Source organism: Hetaerina americana, unplaced genomic scaffold, assembly GCF_022747635.1.
Source record: "Hetaerina americana unplaced genomic scaffold, ioHetAmer1.1.p SCAF_16, whole genome shotgun sequence".
NCBI classification, from domain to species: Eukaryota; Metazoa; Arthropoda; class Insecta; order Odonata; family Calopterygidae; genus Hetaerina; species Hetaerina americana.
In genome coordinates, this window is record NW_027286719.1 from 12,420,474 (window position 1) to 12,444,947 (window position 24,474).

At 39.0% G+C, this 24,474-nt stretch overlaps 1 protein-coding gene across 2 annotated transcripts in view; it reads left to right on the plus strand.

Moving 5' to 3' along the window:
* LOC139687020 (neuropeptide SIFamide receptor-like) overlaps window positions 1-24,474 on the plus strand; it is a 465,437-nt gene that overhangs the window by 23,544 nt on the left and 417,419 nt on the right. The window lies entirely within an intron of this gene.

A 24,474-nucleotide genomic window follows, 5' to 3' on the forward strand; every position in this document is an offset into this window, starting at 1 on the left:
AAGGCGTGGTGTTAGAACAACCCCCAAATATTTAACTTGATTTGCCGTAGTCAATACTGAACCCTCTATTTTGTAGTTTATATCCTGTTCCTCGCTTCCTTTATTCCAAAATTTCAAAACTGCGCATTTATCTATATTAAGTGTTAATCCCCATTTATTGCACCATTCCGAGATATTGTCTAAGAGTCTAGAGAGTAGCTCGCGATCTAGTTGGCTCCTTATTTCCCTGTATATCACCGTGTCGTCAGCAAATAACCTTAGATTGCTACTAACGTGTGTGCTTAAGTCATTTATGTATATTAAGAACAGAAGAGGCCCTATTATACTTCTCTGAGGGACGCGAAGTTACATCTCTCTCCGTTGAGCACAACCCATCTATGACTACTATTTGTTTGCGGTTTGACAAGAAGCCTCTAATCCAATTAATTAATTCCTCATTGATGCCATAGTATTTAAGTTTATGTAACAGTTTATTGTGTGGGGCTTTGTCGAAGGCTTTTTTGCCATCCAGGAATCGACTAGTGTGTTGTTTTCTCCCGATCTAAGTATATCGTGAATGAAGAGACCAAGTTGTGTTTCGCAAGATCTGTTTTTCCTAAATCCGTGATGGTTGTGGATTAGTATTTTCCTACAATCGAGAAATCTCATAATATTAGCGACAATAATGTTTTCCAATATTGAACTTAATTGAGCAATAATTTGATATGAATGATGAAATAATGTGGTCCTATTATAAAAACCTGATGCTCTTTGTCTGCGTTCAGATGCTAAAACTTACATGTCATGGAGTCCACATCCATGACTAGTCCATATCAATGACCAACGTCTGGTAAAAAAGTAACAGCCCCCGCTACATTTCCTTGCGGCGGCTTGTGGAGTATTATGTACATATACATGTACAATGGAGACGTACACATTGAGAGCTGCCAAATATTTCTGCTTTCATGTCTTAAACGTTAACTTATATCATTCCGTTAAAGTTGAAGCTTTACGCCAACTTAAAATATCGATAACATAAGAAAAAAATTCTAACTCAATTTGATTTCATACGCTCCATATCTTTTTTAGTATCTTCAATTCCATATTCATCTGCACATTCATAATACCCCGCAAGTTGCCGCAAGTTGCCGCAAGGGCGAGTGGCAGGGGCTGTTCGGTCACCAGCCGTAAAAGGGAAGAAAACCACCAGTAAAATCAACACATCCGTACAAACCCTTACCGGCAGTGTCGCATACATTTATGCAGAAACCCTTTCATCCTACACGCATAAAAACACATATAACATCATCTAACAAATAACTGCACCTGAGGATGCAGTAAGAAATTTTTCCAATTGCGTGAATGTTAGAATTTGAAAAGTAAAAAGGCGAAATTCCACTACCACATGGACGTGCAACATACAACGGTCTCCTCCCCAGGGGCACAGGTAGGGAATGTCACCGAACGCGGCAGGTAGCGGGAGGGTCCCCGCACCCGAGACGAGGGAGTGAAGGGAAAACTTAAAAACAGAGATAGCAGTTCAAGCAATACCGTAAAGAGCACTACATTATTTAATGACATTCTAATGCGGTCATGCGGCAAGAATGTTGACAGAAAAACATACGAGGTTAGTGCGGGTGCATGCCATTGAGTGGAACTAATTTTTTCCTATGCGCTGAGGGTGGCAAGTGTAATTTGTGCAATCTATAACCCTACAGTTGCTATCCCGTATTATCCGTCGGAAGGAGGAGTCCTTGGGTCTGCTGGTTCTGTCATCTATTCTCCGAATTTTATATACTTGATCCAAGCAATTAATATTGAAGTGCGAATAACGTGCGGGACCTCGGCGCTGAAACATACGGATCTGAATTTATTTAGGAAGTGAAATCTAACATTGATTTCGTCTAAATTTTAATGATTCCAATCCCAACTTCATAAGCATGTCAGTGATGCTTTTTGTTTTAGCGTAATAGTTTTTAACAGAACTGCCCGCCCGGCGGAACCCCATCTCAATTTCCCAAATGAGGCCTCTTTCACTCGGATCCCATACACTTATGCATATTCTAAACGATGCCTTACAAGAGCGTTGTAAAAAGGTTCCTTGACTTTGGAGTCACTTCTGCCGACAATATACTAATAAATCCCAAATATAGGCTTGCCAGAAGATTTTTCGTATACGTAAGCTCTCTCTGGTGATTTTAACACCTTCGTATTTTACCTCGTCAACTTCTTCTAGGTCAACTCCAGCTAATTGGTAAACAAATCCCGTTGATCTTTGAAAGAATTTCACCACCCAACATTCATTGTAATTTAATGACAATCTCCAATTAGAACACCGTTTAGTAATGCAATCTAATTGCGCTAGAATAAAACGATCCTCATCCCCAGATATCTTCTGATAGATCACCTTGCCATCCGCGAACATCCTAATCTTACTTTTCACTTCGCGGATCAAATCGTTAATAAAAATCCAGAAAAGCAACAGCTTGATTTCACTTTCCTGAGGTACCTCCGAGGTCGCTAGTACGCTGTCAGAATTAGCACCATGTTACCGTATATTTACTACCCGCTCCAATAAAAATTGTATAAATTATTTTTAACATTAGTGTCATAGGCCAACAGCTAAATTAGAATGATTAAAAAAAGCAAAATCGTTAATGGGCATGTTTTTCGAAATGAAACTGAAGAGAGTCACTTGATGAGTCTTAGCATTGTTATCCGACTCTGCATTGTTTTTTTAATCTGAAGTCTTTCATCAGTAAACATACGTAATACTTGCCGTTTCCCTCATATTTAGATTTGCTTAACCATATGCTATTCCTCGTTCACAGGGAATTCACATATCGTAGAACACTGTGCCGCTGCTGGGGTCTATGAATCTCCACGGAATAAATCCATGTCTCCATAATTCATCGAAAATATATTCGCATTCGAATTCCATATTTCCTCACATTTAGCCGTTTTCTACGGATTTTAGATGAAATAAAGCATTGTCTCAAGAAATCCCATATAACGGGGAAATATGCATGAATAATTGATATTTCTCTTTCAAAAATTGATCGATAAGGGCTAATGTGAAAAATAGCTTGAAACAGTACAAAATAAATACCTTCGCGGATAACACGGTTGCTCTCCGTTAATGCCAAGCTCTATAAATAGTTTCTATGCAAATAAAACGGTTTTATTCCATCATTACCAATTCTTAAGAACCTATACGTTTAAAATTATAGATCTGATAACTTTTGGTTATTTTCATTTACTTTCTTTCTTATTAAAAGAGTGGGGATCGAGATGTTCCGGTGGCTATTGTACTGACTTCCCAACCGGACGGCCCGGGTTCGAATCCCAGCGGTGTTGAATAATTTTCAGTGGCATCTCGATCCCTACTTGAGGTGCTTTTTGGAGGGCACTTTGAGTGAGTACGCCGTCCGTCGGACGGGATGTTAAGCTGCGGACCGTTTGGCGCCTTTCGTAATAAATAGGCTAATGCTGACGCCGGGTTTCTCTCCACCCTTCATTTCACCCTCTTTCCTGTCCATCCCTAATGGCGCAAATGACCTCAGCTCTCGGTCGCCTCCCGTAAATACTATTACTTATAAGAAGAATACTGATTTTAAGATCCGTAATTTCAAGTTGTATTGTTTATCACAACATTGCTATCGAGCTGACAAGCTGTCGCAGGAAACTTGTTGTAGTATACTCTGTTCCATAGAACATTTTTACCCGCCATCTTCCCACAAACCCTGAACCATAGCAATTTGACGAATTTATTCTTAATGCTGCAATGACCATGATTTTGACATTACCAATTTTAATTTTGCCTGTAAATTTCTGCCTACAAATGCATTTCTGCTTACCTACCTCACTCGATAGTGTGGGTGTGGGGGAAAAAGTCCTCTGATACGACTTGATTGAATGGGGGATGGAAATGGGCAGGTATTTACAGAAGCTTAAAAAGGTAATGTGGGCGAGTGTCGTTTACTCTGTAAGAAATTAATGCAGCATGTCGAAAGGTGAACAACTGATTATTAACCTCGGCAAGAATTTCGTGATTGCCAACAGGATAATAAAAACGTAAAGGAGCTTATTTTCGATGCGAAGTATATGATTAGATATTGGATATTTTATCGTGACAACCCTCTGACAAAATAAGAGAAATATTCATTTTTCAGCTCTTTGAGTGATGGCTTGTCATGCATAATTTTGTTCAGGTTTTCTGTCCTTGATTTCAATTGGTATTATTTATTTTGACTCTGCACTCGGAAGAAACACGATATTGCTCAGTGCCATAACCGTATGTCCGTAAAAAAACGGACAGCGTTGGCAGAGCAACTTTGGGGTCATGGGAACAAGAACCCAGACAATTTACCCTCGCGTTGCAAAAAGAAAGCCCAAGGACGTGAACTTACTTCCCCCCCATTTTCACCGTCCCCATCACCCATCCATTCTTCCCTATTCAGGCACTTTTTTGTTTCCAACTTCAATCACTTTATTACCCGAAACTCTCCTCTTCCTACCCTTCCCAACCCTTTCACTCGTGTCCTAACATGTGCGTGTGCTCGTGTACGTGTGCTCGTGTGCGTGAGCGCGTGTGCGTGGGTGCGCGTGCGTGTGCTCGTGTGCGTGGGCGCGTGTGCGTCACGACACCGTTCGCCCCCAGAGTCCTCACTTTCCCCTCCCGCCCCCCGTCCAAACTTCCCTCCCGCCAATATCCCCTTCCATGGCCCCAACCCTCCTCTACCCCCTCCCCCAGGCCCTTCCTGCGCTTCATTCTGGTCCCCTTTCCCCTCCAGCTCATACGCCAATTTCTGACCGCACTCCACTCACCCCTCCCTTTCGCAAGTCAACCACGGTTCGCCTTCCCCTCTCCGAATGTTCCCTGCTCACATCTCCCATTGCAGCCAATCCCTCTCTCCCCCTATCCCCCTCGACCCATCAGTGGTCGTAGAACACCCCCACACCTGGTACTCTCCAGGTATTCAATGCCTTCAATGAAAGGGTGAGGGAAATGAATGGATAGAGCCTGACAAATGTTGTTAGCTAGTGTGTTGTTCTAATCAAGTGAAAGTTATACATGATCGAAGAAGATCTTTATTAAAATGAGAATATTGCTTCGAATATCTTTTGTGTATGTGTATGACTGTACATGCATATATAAAAAAACCATAAGCACATTAATCAACCCGAAGGTCGGTTTAGTAGGTGATATTAGAGTTCACCCAGTACTAAGCCTGACGGCGTGTGACATTCACACATCAGGGTAGGGGGGCAAGTTTCTTTCCCTGTGCCGGATATGGTTTCCCAGGAAGATCTGGTACCCGAAAAATCACATAGTTTGGGTGGAGCTGCAGGTGCCCAGAAGTCCTTGCCTGGGAATCGAACCCGAGACCCTCCGGTCAGCAGTCCAACTGGACTGCTGACCGGAGGGTCTCGGGTGCCAGTCCCACTGGACTACCGCGACCCACGTATACATTTAAGGTAATCTCCGGTCACCGTAGGTTTTTGGATGGGCACAACTACAAAATAAATATATTTTGACACCTAGCCAAAATAAATCTAGCAACCCACTCTAAATCAGGCTCCTCTCCATCTCTGAGTACTTCCTTCCTCCCTTCATCTCGTGAAACTGCCCTATCCTGTTCCATACTATACTAAAATATTCCATCCTGTTCCATACATACTATAATATTAGATATTTAAAAGGCATTTGATAAGGTTCCACATGGTAAACTCATTCATAAATTGAAGGTCGCGGGTATAAAAAAGGGCGCCATAAATTGGGTTAAAGTATTCTTTCAGAGCGGGAACAGAGGGTAGTCCTTGATGGCGCTAGTTCCGACAGCGTTCGACTCACGTTGGGGGTACCTCAGGGAAGTATAATCGGGCCGTTGGTTTTCTTGATTTTTGTTTACGAATTGAACCGCGAAGTGAAAAGTAAAATTTAGATGTTCGCGGAAGACACGGTGATTTATCGGGAGATACTGGGGATGACGATCGTTTCATTCTAGCGCAGGATTTAGATTGCATTACTAAATGGTGTTCTAACTGGGGATTGACACTAAATTACAATAAATGTTCGGGGTAAATTTCTTTAAAAGATCAACGGGCTTAGTTTACAAATTAGCTTGAGTTGACCTAGCAGTAGTTGATACGGTAAAATACCTAGGTGTTACGTTCACAAGACCTAACTAGGGGGACTCACATACGTAAAGTCTACGGTCAAGCATATAAAACATTGGGATTCATTAGACGCATTGTCGGAAAAGTAACTCGAAGGTCAAGGAACGTTGTTACCACGCTCTTGTAAGGCCTCATTTAGAATACGCATGCAGCGTGTGGGATCCGAGTGAAAAAGGTCTCATTCGGGAAATTGAGAAGGTTCAACGCCGGGCAGCCGGTTTTGTAAAATATTCTACGATAAAACGCAAAGCGCAACCGAAATGCTCATGGATTTGGGTTGGGAATCATTGGCAGAGAGACGATTCCATGCAAGATTGAAATTATTAAATAAATTCAGATCTGCATGTTTCAGCACCGAGGTCTCGCAAATTATTCGTTCTCCTACATACATTGGTTGCTTGGATTATGCATATAAAATTTGGGAAATAGATGCCAGAACTAGCCGACTCAAGGACTCCTTCTTCCCACGGACAATACGGGATAGCAACTGCAGGGTTATAGATAGCAAAAATTCCACTTTCCACCCTCAGTGGCAAGTGGAATTTTTAAATAATAAAGAGGAGTGGAGGGAAAGGAGGCTAATCCGCAACCTGTATAAGTCTCAGACTGCTCATGTGCGAGTGGGGAGTCCGGATTGCTGGTGTTATGAAGACGCTTGTGGCAGGGTTACCCATTATCACCGTTGCTGTTCAACGTTTATGTTGCGGAAATTAATAAAGAGGCATGAGGAGAACAAGAGATTATTGGATAGGAATGAAAGTCGGCGAGGAATTCGTGAAATCAGTTTGCTTTTCCAGGACAGATAGGTACAATAACTCATTCTTTCCCCGAACAATCAGAAATCATAATAGTAAGAAACCGAAGTCACTTTAGAAATATTGAAAACATTGAATTTACAAGTCGGAGCAAAGTTAAACACTGCAAAGCTGTTAGGTATACTTTCAGGTGCATGTGTATGTAAGATGTGGATTGAGTGTTTGCATGTGTGTGGGGTGTAAGTGTTCATGCATGAATGTATGCCATGTTTTTTTGAAAGAATCGCAATTTTTTATATACTTGACCGCAGACTTTACGTATGTGAGTCCCCCTAGTTAGGTCTTGTGAGTGTAACACCTAGGTATTTTACCGTATCAACTACTGCTAGGTCACCTCCAGCTAATTTGTAAATTAATCCCGTTGATCTTTTAAAGAAATTTACCACCGAACATTTATTCTAATTTAGTGTCAATCCCCAGTTAGAACACCATTTAGTAATGCAATCTAAATCCTGCGCTAGAATGAAACGATCCTCATCCCCAGTATCTCCCGATAAATCACCGTGTCATCCGCGAACATCCTAATTTTACTTTTCACTTCGCGGTTCAAATCGTTAACAAAAATCAAGAAAAGCAACGGCCCGATTACACTTCCCTGGGGTACCCCAACGTGACTCGAACGCTGTCGGATCTAGCGCCATCAGGATCTACCCTCTGTTACCGCTCTGAAATAAAGTCTTCAACCCAATTTATGGCGCCCTTTTTTATACCCGCGACCTTTAAGTTATGAATGAGTTTACCATGTGGAACCTTATCAAATGCCTTTTGAAAATCTAAGAAGATGGCATCCACTTGCCTACCTCTCTCACCCGATAAAAGTAAATCACGTGTAAATAATCCTAATTGGGTCTCGCAGGAGCGGGTTTTCCTGAATCCGTGTTGATTGTCACTTAAAAAGTTAATATTGGCAAGGTGCCTCATTATTGAACTGACAATTATGTGCTATAAGATTTTGCAACAGATAGAAGTGAGAGATATAGGTCTGTAATTACTGGGATCCTCCCTGTCACCACTTTTAAAAATAGGCGTTATTTGCGCGGTTTTCCAAATCTTAGGTACTTTGCACTCTGTGAGGGATTTGGTAAATATAAATTCAAGGTACGGGGAAATGTTTGGAGCTAAATGTTTTATCACCCTAGCTGGTATATTTTCGGGACCCGGGGATTTGTGGGGGTTAATCTCATTAAGCAATTTTAGAATTCCTTGTTGGTCCACTGTTATTTTTTCCATGGGTGGGGTATGTATTGTTTCTTGGAGATATGTGGTGGCAACATCATTCGAAAAAACGATGTTTCTGTATGGTGTTCCTTCCCTTTCCTCGTTTGCATAATATTCTCCCCCCTTGGGTTAAATGGAAGAGGGAACCAATTGATCTCAATTTCGCCCAAATAAAGACCTCTATCTATCTATCCATCTATCCCCTCAATTACAGTCTTCAACATCTGGCTGCCGGTCAATACCCCTTTCATCCAATTTTCCTGCGTCCATAGGATATCTCCCAACAAACCCCTCTCTTCGCCCACCATACCAAGTACTTCATATATATACATATATATATATATATATATATATTTATAATATATAATATATACTATATACATATATATGTACATATAAACACACATATAGATTTTTAGACCAAAGAAACACAAAGAAAGGACACTCACATATGTAGTTTTGACGTTATGACGTTTCGACGGTAAGGCCGTCGTCTTCAGCCGAAGAGCGTTCCATTTCGAATTGTGTGTATGTGTGTATTTGTGTGCATAAATGTATATAAAATGTGTATATTCTATATAAATAATATGTCTATATTCTATTCAATACATTTATACGCATGCGTATCATAAAGATATGCACATAGAAAACCCTGCGAAGGGATAGGTAAACATTTTTCGGTAGCGCAGAGTCACACGGCAACATGGCTAACCTAATCAAGAAAAAGTGGCGTTGAAATTTACTCAGGTGCAAATGTATTCTTCAATAGAAGGAAGGTTTGCTAGTATATTGCGATATATCTACAAAAAAAAGGTCTACTGCGTCGTTATTTCCATGCATGCATGTATGGAGGACATAATTTCTAATAATAAGGTCAATGCTTTTAATGAGGAAATGGTCATTCAACTGCAAAACTTTATTTCACGATTAAAGATTTGCATGAAACATTCAGTATAACCTTTTTTGCTTTTCCAAGAAATGTAAAGGCGGAATCATATGGAATACCTAAGGGTAACACTAGAGCTTGACGTTCAAATCTTTCATTATTTTTCTGTATTGAACCATTAAATCTTTCTCTATGTCATTTCTTTTTAAATGTACGTTTTATCTGTATTTTAAATTTATTTTTATTAAAGATATGCAATGAATTTTCTCATTTCGGAGGAACGCTAAATTGTAAATACTCAAAAGAAGCTCTGCCGTTTCTTCAACGTAAGATCTACGTCTTAAGAAAGTATCCATTTGAAATGCTTGGGAATTTAGCATCTCATTCTGTTTATCTGTGAAAAAGAACTTAGGATGGAAATTACACACTCGTTTTCTGATGATGTACCTGCCACTATTATTTTAAACGCTCCACTACCGCTACTTTTAGAGGTATTTTCGTACTCCTTATAAAACGCCCGTTCCATTCATGAGCTGGGATGTTGTGGTGGTGCATTTCATCTATTGACTGCTTATCATTATACTATTATTTTTTCCGTTCACCTGATGTCTTCATGCCTGCCTTCCAATTTCCCGGCGATAAATCCGCCTCCCACACGCGCCTCCTCGGTCCCCACATCATCCGTCCGCCCCATGACCTCACAACACGGCCCCTCCCCCTCTACCAGCCAATACCTTCGGCACCCTTCCAGCCACTCCACGCACTCGGCACACCGCTTCCCCACTCCTTCCCCACCTTTAAATTGTTTCCCCCCACCACGACGGACTGTTCGCATTTTCCCCCTCGTCCATTTCTTTGTCCCGTCATTTTCTACAAACCCCTCCCACACTCCAAGGCTGATGCGAAAACTATATAGTTTCATTTTGGGTCTTCTGCATGTCTTCCCTTCCATCCGTCATGCTTCATCTGCTAACTCCTTTCCTTCCATCTCCCCTTTCCCTCCATCTTCCCCTTCCAAAAAGTTGTTCCTATACCATTTCCGCTGTTCCGCAGACAGTAGCTTGTGTCTCTCGTGATAAATTCCACGTTCCTCCGGATACACAGCCATTTACGAAGCGGAGCCTCAGATGCTGCATCGAAAACTGTGGAGAAAAAATTCTGCGAATGTCATAGAACATAGGATAATCATCTTTACTTCATTATTTTCCGAATTTTGTCATGCAATCTTGTCAAGAGGAATTGTGAATTCCACAAACCATGTTCAGGAATTTCTCGTCACAAAAAATAATGTAATTATTGACGGAAAAATGGCAAGCATATGAGTCCTCGTTTAGCACATTTTTCAGCAACCTTGGCAAGCACTTATTTTAGATATTAACATCACACATATAGTCGGCTTCATTGAATTTAGCCAATTGAAATACCTGGAGGATAAAAGAGGACCATTTGGAAACTTTTAAAGCAGAACACACGACCGTAGCATCATTAAAATGCGCCAATCGATTGTGCGAGAGTAGGACGTGATTGGGTAGCCAGATGGGTCAAAGCGGCTAAGGGTTTCAAGATGGAGTGGTGTAATAAAGTTTAATTCGATAGGGTGGCATAGTAACAATAATAATAAAACAATGGCTTCTATTCGAATCAGGAAATTATGGCAGAAGTTGGGAAGAAAGCAACTCAAAAAGTGGAATTATTTTGCGCTGCACCAAGATTGAAGTAGCAAGTAAGTTTTGTGCGTAATAGGGCAATCAGTCAAAAAGATATCTTGGGTGTGCAACCTGAAAGTTGTTTTGATGAATGAGGCTAGAACTCGCCCGTCACGACGCTGTGTGCAATTAAAAATTCAGATTGAAGGAGAAGGGCGCATTTCCTTTTCTTTGATCAGGCTATTTTCTATTAGAAAGATAATGCAGTGAATATAAAGCAACAGGAATAATCTAAAATAATGGAGGAATCGATTCAAAGTAGAATTAAATAACGACTATTTATTATCTTAGAGTTAACAAAATATTTCATTGGAGCGACTAAACTCTCCTGGCTCATTACGATATTACTGATATCAGGACAAGGTTGAATTGAATAAGCCAAAGATTAATAATGAATATTGAAGTCATGAAGCATATAGCCAATGAGGTCCTGTTATTAGTGAGCATTTAAAGTGAGGGGGTTATTCAGAAATATATGGACAAAAGATTATGTAGCAGACATAAATGTAAGTCGAATTGTTCTGAAAAAATTAAAAAAAGATCCTTAAGATGCGAAATATGCGATAACATTGAAGTGTAAGTGCAGCAAGACTGGTAGTCATCCAATGTTAACATTGATTACTTTTTATTGCGAGGATATGCTTGAAATAAAATTCAATCCAACGTAAATAGAAATCATTTGCACTAAATTGAACAATTGATCTCACACAGTCATTTTTGTGAGTTTTTTTAACAACGCGAAAGCTTTATTACTCTTATACTTTAAAATCATTATCATTATGCCGTTGAAATTTTTGAAAGTTGGGGAAAATTATTCTTACCTCTGATTTTCCAGACCCTGGGAAACATGATGCCTTATTAAACAGGAATTGGGTGATTCTGAGTGGCCCGAAAAGGGAGGTGATAGAATTGTAGTTCCTGAAATTATTAAAAATTAATTTCTGCCATCATCTTACTATTTTTCGGGTACCAGATCTTCCTGGGAAACCATAACCTGCACAGGGAAAGGAACTGCCCCCCCACCCTGACGTGTGAACTTTACAGGCCATTTATAACTGGGTGAACTTTACCATCACCTACGAAACCGACCTTGGGGTTGATTACTGTATTTCAGGTTTTTCATCATGTAACTATAATGCACTAGTATGTCGCAAGTTCCTATAATGAAATTGCGTTTTCCGCTGGTTATTTGAAGGGGCCTATATTATCTCATAATGATCATTTTATGAAAGTAATCAGCATTCCCCTTTCATTAAATGGGGCATTAAATTTCACTTTTATCTAGGTGTACTAATTAGGATGCCTGCTCAATTGGAATGATACTCTTTCAGTCGAAGTGTTTGAATTTTGACGAGGTTTTCCCTATTCATAATTGGTTGCAGTTGAATATTATTATTTGTTATAAAAAACTCATACAAACAACATGATTATATTCAATAACTTCGAGGAATGTTTATTTAATATGATGTTTGACTTAAAAATGCTAATATTTTAAGTTAAATGAAATTTCAGTCAACCGAGGCCATTAGTAACATTGCCTGGATTAGAACTTATAATGTAAGCCGTGAAGAGTGACCGCAAGCCAAATTATTTTTAGTACCAAATAAATTTCTAATTGCTTCCGAAATTGAAAGGAAATAATTATGCCATTTAGTTAAATTATTCCCGTCTTTTCCTCCGTAAATTAAGTTATTTAACTAATTTATTTGCTTATATCAGCATACTCAAAATCTCAGACAACCATTTCTAGCAAATGTTATCTTAAATAAAAAATACTTTATCAGTATCATCATTTCCATTATACATATAAATCTTACTCCTTTTTCTCTCAGACCGAACTCCGCCAAGTAAAATTCTATTTGCAAATCTCATCCATCTCTAAGTAACAAACGTTTCTGTAGTATTGATTTAATACAAGAAATAAAATTAATTTTCTCCTGATTTTTAATGAATATCAATTTCCTAGTTTGCTCAAATTTATCTATGAACCAAAACTAATAGTCTATTAGCTTTCAATGAGATCGGAAGGACCATCCACGTATTTACCAATTATCATTATTATTACAAATAATTAATATAAATAATTACCTTACCAATGAACAGATTTAAATGAATTAACGACTTTACACTTTGCGACCCCTTTCCGAGAAAATGACCGGGCATTGACCTTAATTCCCTCTATTCAATTTCCCCATTTTCAACCATTTACATACTTAAGGATGCAATAATATACATTTCATTTACTTTAACAGTGATCTATTCATGAACCGCAAATATAATTTGCGTAGTAAGAGCTCGTGAATATTTGCATTTTAAAAGCCGTTAACCTCCATTACTGGTAATTTCTGTCAGTTATTTTATTCGGTTTTCATTGCCCTCAGCCATTTCCACTCCATTTCATCGTCTCATCTCCTCGCATCCTTCCCTTCCCAAAGGCTGACGAGGTAGCTTTGATGGCACTCGGCCTCCAAGGGGATTCCCTTTGTTCTACTCATCTCTCAACTCATAGAGCAGCGCCTCCCTCTCCCTCAAGTACAAGCGGTCATTCTTTTTAGTAGTAGATAGAGAAGTAATGAATGTAATGGCAGTCATTACTTCTCTATCTTCCGATGAAGACGGAGCAGAATTCCGTCGAAATTATCATGAAATAACGCGTGAGTGACCTTTTTATGCGTTTCTATATAGTTTGTTGCTGATAAATTTATTATATACTATATATATATATAATGGGCTGACACAATAAAACACAAATAGAAAAGAATAGCTACATTTAAAAGAACACTCACACGGTAAATTGTTGGAGCTTTCGGCCCTCTCAGAGGCCTTCTTAAAGTGAGACTCTTCAAGTATGTCTCACTTGAAGAAGGCCTCTGAGAGGGCCGAAAACTCGAACAATTTACCGTGCGAGTGTTGTTTTAAAGGTTGCTATCCTTTTGTATTTGCGTTATATTGTGTCAGCCCGTTATTTGCCGCTCGTGTGAGTTTTTTCTTACAGTCGATACATATACATATATATATATATATATATATATATATATATATATATAATATATATATATATATGTATATATATATACATATATATGTATATATATATATATATATATACATATATATGTATATATATATGTATATATATACATATATATATAGATATATATATATGTATGTATATGTATATATGTATATATATATGTATATGTATCTATATATATATATATATATATATATATATATATATATCCACAGCTTCCTCGCTTGCCTTACATTCTCCCCTCAATTACTTCAGCCACATTTCCTGCCTCCGAAGGATTTCTCCCAACAAACCCCTATCTTCGCCGACCATACCAAGTGCTTCCTCATTTGTTTTCTTCTCTGTCCATTTCACCTTTTCCATTCTTCTCCAAACCCACATTTCAAAAGCCTCCAGTCTACGTCTATCTTCCTACTTCAATGACCAACTTTCCGCGCCGGACAAAGCTACGCTCCATATCAAAGATTTTACGAGTATTTTCTAAATATGCGTACTCAACGTCCTTGTCATCAACTCCCTCCTCCTTGTTAAAGCCTCTTTGCCTAGCGCATTTCTTCTACTTACGTCCCTACTAGTTTGACCGTGTTGGTCCAAAACACTTCCGAGATAAGTAAACTATTCTACCTGCTCTAGTTTTTGCCCTCCTATTTCAACGTGTAGCTTAGCCTTTTTCTTTCTAGAAAATCGCATAACCTTTGTTTTATTAATATTGATTTTCATCCCATACCTGTCGCACTGAATTTCCAGTTCACTCAGCAATGCTTGCAACCCCTTGGTTGACTGACAAACTAAAGCTTGGTCATCAGCAAACCTAACTGATTTTACGAATTCCCCGCCCACTTTCATTCCTACCTCGAGTTCTTCCCTTTCCTCTTTGGTCATTTCCTCTGCATACAGGTTGAACAGCAACAGTGATAATGGGCAACCCTGCCTTACACTTCTTCCTCACACTACCCCTCCGGACTCCCCGTTCCCCACTCGCACCTGAGCAGTCTGAGACATGTACAGGTTGCGGATTACCCTCCTCTACCTCCAATCTATTCCTATTTTCTCCAGAATACCCATTAGTTTTTCCCAATTCACTCTATCAAACGCTTTTTCGAAATGTACGAAACAGGCAAATACCTCCCGGTTGTGTTCTATATTCCTCTCGATTAATAATCTCATTACTGCAATGGCATCACGCGTACCTATCCCCTTCCTAAACCCAAACTGATCATCCCCTACGTAATCATTTGCCCTACTCTCTAACCTTTTGTGTATGATTCTGAGAACAACTTTAGCTGCGTGGGATATTAAACGTATCGTCCTCACATGATGTAGCCTTTACCTTATTCGATATAGGAACTAAAACGTTTTGTTTCTCTCTTTAGTCAAGTACTCCTACTAGCCTGCATGATCTCCATGAAATTCCAGCTTATTCCTATTTCATGACCTTCGGGAAAGAGAATGAATTTTAAGGCATGCTTACACTCGCAAACCGTCCTCCACTGTGGAAACCCACCCTCATTTAATCAAAAATGAATTCTAAAAGATATCTACCATATCCTCGAAAACCAATTGTCCATCACCAACCTTTTCATAAATGTCCATCTGCTACTTTCAGACTCCCCGCCAACTTATCAGATCTTCTCCAATAAACCAATCCTCAGCACTCCCTAAATCACCGTTCTGTTCCAAAGCCAATCCCATTCATGCAATTTACCGAAATGAAAACCATGTCCAATTGTTGAAACCAGAATCCCACTCCTCTCCCACCCGCTTTTTAACTCTCTTCCACCCATTCCCTACTCCTCCTGCACCTCCAGCAATGTAGTTTACCTTCTTAAGTACCTGCCTTTTATATGGGGCAGTGTACCAAACCCCTCAATGTTAGAATCAATAACTACCGGGCCTCTTGTAAGAATTCTTCCCTGATTGGTATACTTCGAATTCACAAACACGCCTCCAAATACAACATTCCCTTTGATAAATGCTATAGGGTATCCATCTTAGCATCCCTATATATATATATATATATATATATATATATATATATATATATATATATATATATATACATGTGTGTGTGTGTGGGTCGGGTGCGTATGAAATTTTACCCACATTATAATTTGGCATAATATATTTTTTCATATCTCTTGTTTCCAATAAGATAATCATGTAACTAGTCTTTGCCATAAACTTTATTCTTATCCGTATGCTTTACCGCAAGGAACCGCGGTTCCGAGATACCTGTACATCGAGTTGTATAACAAGCTTGAAGTGAATTCTGATAAGAAAGCAGAAATAAATGCATAGAGAAGAGAAGGAATTACATCTGCTTAAACATAAATTACGTTTTTATGGAAAAGGAGTAAATATATAAAATGGAAAACCTTGAAATTTTGTTAAATGGAGAATTAATTTATCATTTTTTTATAATTAGCAAGTTGAAAATGTTTATTATGGACTAGAAATTGGTGAGTACATGTCCCAGAGGCTCTGTGGAAGAGACGGCGCGAATTGAATTCTTGGACACTTCTGGCGCACCGCAATTTTGAATATTTGAATAATATTCACAGCATTAAACTATTTGTAGTATCATGTTATCTAATAGGTTCTAGTCGTATTTTCCCAGCTGGCAGATCTTCGACGCATGTAAACCATCAGAATAACCTTAGATATGTTGTTTTTACGGCAACGAATATCCCATGGAAGCAATAAAATTAACACTGTAGCATCAAATCCCAATGTGATCCCTTACCTCGAAAACAAACTATAGTTTAACTGGCTGAACACTGATATTCACATACTAGATTTGTCCCAACGGGACAAGAAAAACCGATAAACCGAAAAGAAAATGAATAGATGCGTAATGGATGTTAAACAGAAAGTCTATTAATAACATTTTAATTCCACTGAAATACTTCAATCGAGAAACAGTTTCCGAAATGACGTCTCTTTCTCTGAAGACCTCTCAATTTTGGATCTGTCAAATTATTATTTAACCTCATCACGAGGCAAAAATCTTCCCTCAACTGCTTAGTCGAAATTAGAGACTGGCTCGACTACGCAGTAGTACATATTTCTCCCAACTTCTGGTACCAAGTAGTCCGAATTTTTCTTCCCTTCCTGTACCACACCGTTTATGTCCTCTTTACACAGATTTAGTTATATTCACAAAATGAATTTTGAGAACACAATGATCCGTATTCTCTGAGTCCAAATTATGGCATCAGCCAGTTTTTGGAAAAAATTTAAAAGAAACGGACAACTCAAATTCATCTCATAATGGCGTTACATGTTCACATTAAAAATAAGAGGTACTGGTAGCCGATTTTTGGAGGACAATACCGATTTAAATAAGTTTAAAATCATCATCAGAGAGATTTCATTTGGAATGTAATGCATCGCAAAGGTACCTCAATGATGTGACGAACTGCTACTAACATTATCGGGACAACTAATATGCCACTTTCTCTTGGATATGAAAAAAACAATGAATTAATATAAGAAATGCTATGAGCTCATCGCCTGGAAAATTAAATTGTTAAAAAAGCTAATGCCTACCGCCTTGCTTTCAAAAGGTAAAAATATGGCAGAATATCATTTTACGTCCTAAAGGCATTATTTTAACGAATTCCACTTTACCACTATCACAGTGAGTGAGTGCATGTATGAAAATTTCAAGAAGGAAGAGAAAAAATAGTGAATATGAACCATCTAATACAATCCATGCATGCACATGGATATTTGCAATGGAGAAGTGCAAGCCACAATTCAACTACTAAATCTATTTACAAGTGAGATTTCATCCATATGAAAACTGAGTGAACCAAATCCATCCGTTTCAGATCAAATGCATAGTTATTTGTTTTTTTAACATTGTTCGAATCTGTAGCTGGTAGTGGCAAGCTCTCCGGTGACCTTATGAGTTACCCGTTGACTGCCACATTCAGCTTTAAAATTATCTTCAACCCAAGACCGTTTTGATTACCATCTTTTATTTAAAATATATCTCGTGCTTATTGTTCACGCAGCGAAGAAACAAAACTTTATACCACCTTTATACCACCAAAAATGCCTTCCCATTATCTTTTTTATCCAAAAAAGGTCCAACCATATTACCAGACATGACTGTGGCTTTGTATTTAAAGAAATATTTCAGACGACGGGATACCTCCCCTGAGGCTAACGGCCAACCGTCGAGTAGCCCAGGCTCTAATCACTTTTTCCAGAAGATTAACAGGACTCTCCACGCAACGTGGAAAAATGCAGAGAGATGCTGCTCAAAGATGGCGGGCTTAAAGAAACAATGGAATAAGTAGAAAGAATTGCCAAAAATTAATCCCAAACCCCCGACAAGAAAACCCGATCGTAGACAACCATTATCCCACCCGGCCACCACCACCCACCTGATTTCCTAATCAAGCTTCCAACTTTCACTTCATTCTCTCCCATTGGCCATTTTCTTGTCCCCCCCTCATGTCCTTCAGCATAGTAGGCCACTCACAGAAACGCGCGAAACTCAGCATTGCGTTTCCGCAAATTCACTTGGCCCCCACCACTCTCCCTCTCTCTCTCCCTCTCTCTCTCCCTCTCTCTCTCCCTCTCTCTCTCCCTCTCTCTCTCCCTCTCTCTCTCCCTCTCTCTCTCCCTCTCTCTCTCCCTCTCTCTCTCCCTCTCTCTCTCCCTCTCTCTCTCCCTCTCTCTCTCCCTCTCTCTCTCCCTCTCTCTCTCCCTCTCTCTCTCCCTCTCTCTCTCCCTCTCTCTCCCCCTCTCTCTCTCCCTCTCTCTCCCTCTCTCTCCCTCTCTCTCCCTCTCTCTCCCTCTCTCTCTCCCTCTCGCTCTCCCTCTCTCTCTCCCCCCTCTCTCTCCCCCTCTCTCTCCCCCTCTCTCCCTCTCTCTCCCTCTCTCTCTCCCCCCTCTCTCTCCCTCTCTCTCTTTCCAAACGGTCAGTCTGCACGCAGGACGCACACAAACAACTGAAAAATTCCAATCTTATGCCACAAAACACATTTGGTCGCTCGATTGCCCTTTCGATTTAAATACTCGCAGAACATACAGCACTGAGCGCCAATTCACTTTACCTCCCTCGTCACGTGCTTTTCGTCCTGCTATCTATCATTAAGTTACTGGCGCCCTGTTCTTCGTTCACCCGTATCTATACATTATCGTAAAGGCTATCACGCGGGCATAAAGTCAATCGTTAGTCGTAGGCACCTTGGTACGTTCATGGTATCTTCCTAACTAAGAGTGTAAGCCATTTTCTGTCAATGGTACGGATATTTATTCGTCGTGAGTTTTAAAATATTTGCTATTTGATTCGCAAATTTACTATGCCATCGCGCGGTTCAACTATTTTCCGAAATTGTTCGCGGTCGGTGTGTCAAATATTACATAGAGAGAATATTGGCATCATGGACAATGACCGTTGCTAGAGTAGTGAAACTTATGAAACAAGACCAAGAAACCAGAATGCCAAAATGTGCCATAGAAAATAAAACAGAACAGAAGGAAAGCCATGCCTGAATCCTGAAATTGAATGGATTCTTGCCGTACTTTCTTTTCTTCTGAAAGCCGTCGGCCTTGTATTTCACATGGCTCCACATCCACATGAACCTGAAAGTATCATACGGTGTTTTCTACGAGTAATAATACCCAATTTCAGACTTCCTTGGGTGCCTATATGAAATTTCTCCCGGAATATTGTGGAATAGAATAAACTGCTGCATTTTATCGCAGCCTTTATTAGGTATGGAGTAAGTTACCTTAGCTCCACGAAAAACTACAAAGGAGAATCACTTATCTTTACATGTACAGTACATGGGAAAAATTGAGGAGGAGGAGAGAATAAAATACTTCACTCAATTTTTAACAGTGGAAGGTTGATTTGCAGAAGTATCCCATATTCCCTGGAATTTTAACTACCGTCGTCGTAAACCAATGGCCAAGCCAAAGTAGTTAATCAAAAGCTGTAAAACACCCACTCTTTGATTTGTAGATTCATCATAAATAACAATGGTATTTGCCTGAAAGGAACAAAAATAAGGAGTGAAATTCTTTGATTCGCTTTTATTGGTGAATACATTAAATATTTTTTGTGCAAGTTTTCAATAAAAAAATCCTTTCAATCTCGAACGGCATTATATTTTTGGTAGTCAAAACCCTATTCAATGAATAAATTTGAATATAAATAAGGGACCCTGTTTCCATATTGATCATAAAGCATTGTAATATATATACTTACTTTTTCAGAAGTCTCTACACTTTCTCCCCATCAACGTAAATGGAAGGAGTTCGAGTTAATCAATATCGTCTAATTGAAGAAGTTTATGAAAATGCTTTCCGGCTGCTTTCTTATAGCTCTAAAATATCTATCAGGAGGCCTTTCATGCATTGTATGCAGGTTAGAGGCTTAAGTTTCAAAAGGGCAAGACTGATTTGTTGACGTCATCTCTACAGGAAGATAAGATTAACTGCAAGCCGGTAATTCAAGATCAAACGTTAGGGACAAGCAAAATTTTAAAGAAACCTAATTACTCCATTTATGGCTTCCACCTAAAAGAGCGCCATGGTGTATTGTTCTAACTCATTGGACTTTGTTCCTCCACCAATCTAATTGTCGTTTACCTTGTAACAATTTTTGACCAGAATCGTCTTTTCCATTACAAAATATATGAGTGATATTGGCCTAAATTTTCTAGATCCTGCCTCCAACTAACTGCGGGCATTATCGTGTAGCGAATTATTCACCGTAGTGAGTGTTATCATATACTTTAAAGACACCGCAAATCTGTCTTCCCTGCAATAACTATTTTTGCCATTAACTTTCAGAAATACGAACATAATGGATTTTATTATGGTATTGAATATTTAGTCTGGTAATAGCAGTTCTCCCGAACCGTAACGCTAGGTCACTAGAAAATCATTTCGAGGCTCTCTTCGCTTGGGCTTGAGCCTAGATTATAATTTATGAAAACTAACTTAATATATGGTATGTATATGTAATATATGTATGATATGTAAGATGGTAACTAAAGAGCATATTTGCGCTCTATATTGATATTCAGCATTCGGTTATAGGCACATAGAGCGGTTTTTCGGGCATGCCGTACCCAATGTGACATTAATATATATTCTCAAGGTTTATTTTGCCTTGATATCACAGGGTACTTCGTCTGATAGAGGACTAGATTGATTATAATGCCTTAATAGTTAATGTTTTTGAAATAGGGTTTCTCTCAAAATTAAAATTAATGAAAATTGCGAAAAAAAACTAAATTCCTTCACTATTTCAGATTTTGTGGATTAGCTATCATAAACGTGAAATTATTTTGTATCCAAGTCTTTAACAATAATTTATTCTCCCTTTTACTAAATGTAAGCGAATAATCACTGAAATGACATCCGAAGTGTATATAGGTTGATATAAACTCGTAATTGATAACAATATCACTCCCGTCAACTCTGCCTGGACAATGAAATAGAATGTGAAAGGGCCTTCGGCTTGACTATTTACGTGCTTACAATATGCTGATTGGGCTTAATTATGTATTTAGCCCCAACCTCTCTCAAGGTTTTGTATTAGGAAATCCGTATTGTCTAGTATATTTCCAAAAAAAAAATATAAATATTTCTTTTACTACCTCATCATAGAATGCTATGGATGTGACGGAATATTTCTCATAAATAATGCACGAGTCTGTCAATTCGGTATACTTCGGTATTCGGTAGTCATAAAAATTAACTATTTGAAATGAGCAAGCTTTTCGCCCCCAAACTTGCACATTACGTTGTATTTCCGCATTATTCTTCATCGACAAAAATCTGTTCAAAAGCGGTTTTTCTATCATAGTCCTTGTTAAAAATGCTTGATCTTCTGAGAAGAATTATTTTGGAGAACATTAGTCGTGGTACATACAAGGTGTCATCAAAAAAGACAGGACTGATTTTCTAACTTATTTATTTCAACGAATACACCTTAATCGGACTCATCGCCCTCAAAGTACATGCTTTGGTTGACGACCCTCCTTTGCCAATGTTTCTTCCAGCTCTCGAGCCCAGCCTGGTAAGCCGCCTTAGGGATCCTCTTCATGTCCGCCGTACAATTAGTTTTAACGTCCGCAATAGAGTCTTATAGGCGCCCTTTCAAGGTTGATTTTAACTTTGGAAACAAAAAAAAGTCTGATGAAGCCACTGCTGGAGAGTAGGCTGGCTGCTGGATTACAAAAATTCCGGTTTTGGTGAAAATCCCTGTAATGATAAACCACGTGTGAGCCTGGGCGTTATCGTGGTGGAAACGCCATGCATTGTTTCTCCATATGTCCGGCCTCTTTCGGCCCCCTGCGACCCTCAGCCTCTCCATAACCTTTATGCAAAAATCTTTGTTGATGGTTTGACCTTGAGGGACATATGCGTAATCAATCAGCCTTTGCCAATCGAAGAAATACGCCATAATGACCTTCACGTAGGACCGGTGCAGGCGAGCTTTCCTTGGTCGCCTAGAATGAGTACCTTTCCGCTGAGAAGACTGGGCATTTGTCTCAACATCATAACCGGAAATACAGGTTTCGCCACAGGTTACGATGGTTTTTAGAAACTCTGGGTCGGCATTGCCTCGATCCAGGAGTTCATGACAACTGTCCTCACGTTTTTGTCTCTTTTTATCACTCAGTCCCCGCAGGACGAATTTTGATGCGACGCGCGTCATACCCAAAATGTCTGTCAAAATTGTCTGACAGGACGCAAAACTAATGTTCACTTCCTTAGCTATCTCCTTAACAGTTAAATGGCGATTTGCCCGCACCAAATCGTTCACCAATTTGGCATGGTTGGGGTCTGTCGAAGTGGAAGGCCACCCCGTTCGCGAATCTTCTTCTGTCGAGGTTCTGCATAATTTAAAACGACTGTACAACTGAAAACATTGGCTTCGACTCATAGCTTCATTAGCAAAGGCTTGTTGAATCATTTCAAATGTCTCCGTAGCAGTGTTGCCTAGTTTGAAACACAATTTCTCGCACACACGATGTTCCTCTAGCCCCTTCATTGCTGCCGTTGTACACGGCTGCGGACAGGTAAAGACACATACCGCTGCTGCTGCGTAACGACTCGACGTACAAAAACGCAACACCTCTCGTTTTAGTCTTCAGGTGTTGCTAGATGTCTCGTTTTGATCCGTTGAACGGTTTGGACAGAATAAAATCAGCCCGGTCTTTCTTTGATCACACCTTGTATTTATGATGAATTTACTAAAAGTAATGTTTTTATTCACCTAACAGTGTTATCTTCATCATGCTTATTTCTAATCGGGAAAGACATAAATGAAGTACGGGTATTTTTGAATAAATTTAATGTTGTTAATTGTAGATTTTTATGGTTATTCTATTAATTAATTCAAAAGTCTCCAAGCAGCATGCAGGGCACTGCGGTTAGCCATGAGATTAGATGACTCTCCGGAACGGTATGAACAAAGCATAATCTTCCACTAAACTAATTCCGAAATCATATTCCTGTGGAACTTTCATTTTTCTTTTGAGAAATAGATTACAGCAAAGGATAAGCTTAGGATTCTCTTTTGCGATGGCATTTCCCGCGTAGAAGCCAAATCGGGAGAGACGCTATGCCTTTCCACTAAAGCTCATAATTAAGCATATTGGTCACTCTAGTTCTAAGTTAACTGCACAGGAAATGTTGGTGAGCTAGTACTTTGCTTCTTGTCGCCTGACGTTTTTCAGATAAATTGAAATTTGATCTTAAAAATATACGGAAATCGAAACTGATGAATTCATATCTGAAAAATTTATGACGGTAGTACCAGTAGTGGATAAGGCTGAGAAGGTTCAAGTTTAAATACGTCAAGTTTACTTGAATGAGACCCCTAGTTAGTACCCGAACACTCTACTTACTGGGTTTCCGTGTCTATCCGTATTTCTTTCAAAGGACAATTTTCCAAAGTAACTTAATTTTTCACCTCTTTCATAAGATTTATAATGTTAGTTTGACTGTTATATCTCACGGGCTTTATGTTATCAATTCGATGGCTGTATTTCGATATCATAATACTAATTGTAGTTAGTGAATCGTTTTGTGTCTTAATGCCTGATAAAATGTTTTTTTTAATTCATTAATCTGTAATGTGATAACTATATGCAATTATATATCCCAATGTAGCATTATAATGTAAAATCCTCGACTATACTGCCCGTAACCTTGTCAGTAGAATATCCTACTCTCTATCTGATTCCTCATCCTCAATTTAGTATGCTTGACATTTTTCTTAGTGAAAATTATTCCAATCCTTGTGTACTTTTTTTAATAAAACTAATATTTTTCAAACTGCAATACTTATTCTCACTTAAATTGGCTAAAAAGTGATGTATAATGAGCAAAAACTGAAGTAGAAAATAATATTTTATGGTAGGATCAGTTTAGACGCAAAACATTTAGAATGTCTTGTGAATGAGATATGCTTTACCTATAAAGTCATATGCAATTGACAGTCCTTGTGTATTTTGGAATTTTAAAAGATGAGTAGGATGCTTGACTTCAAGGAGTGTTGAGAAAAACTCCGACGGTAGCATTACACTGCTATTATCAAAGTCGTCGTCTATGGATTATAACCTCATCCTATGGGCGGTGAAAATCCTTAAGTATACCGTAAAATGTATCAAAATA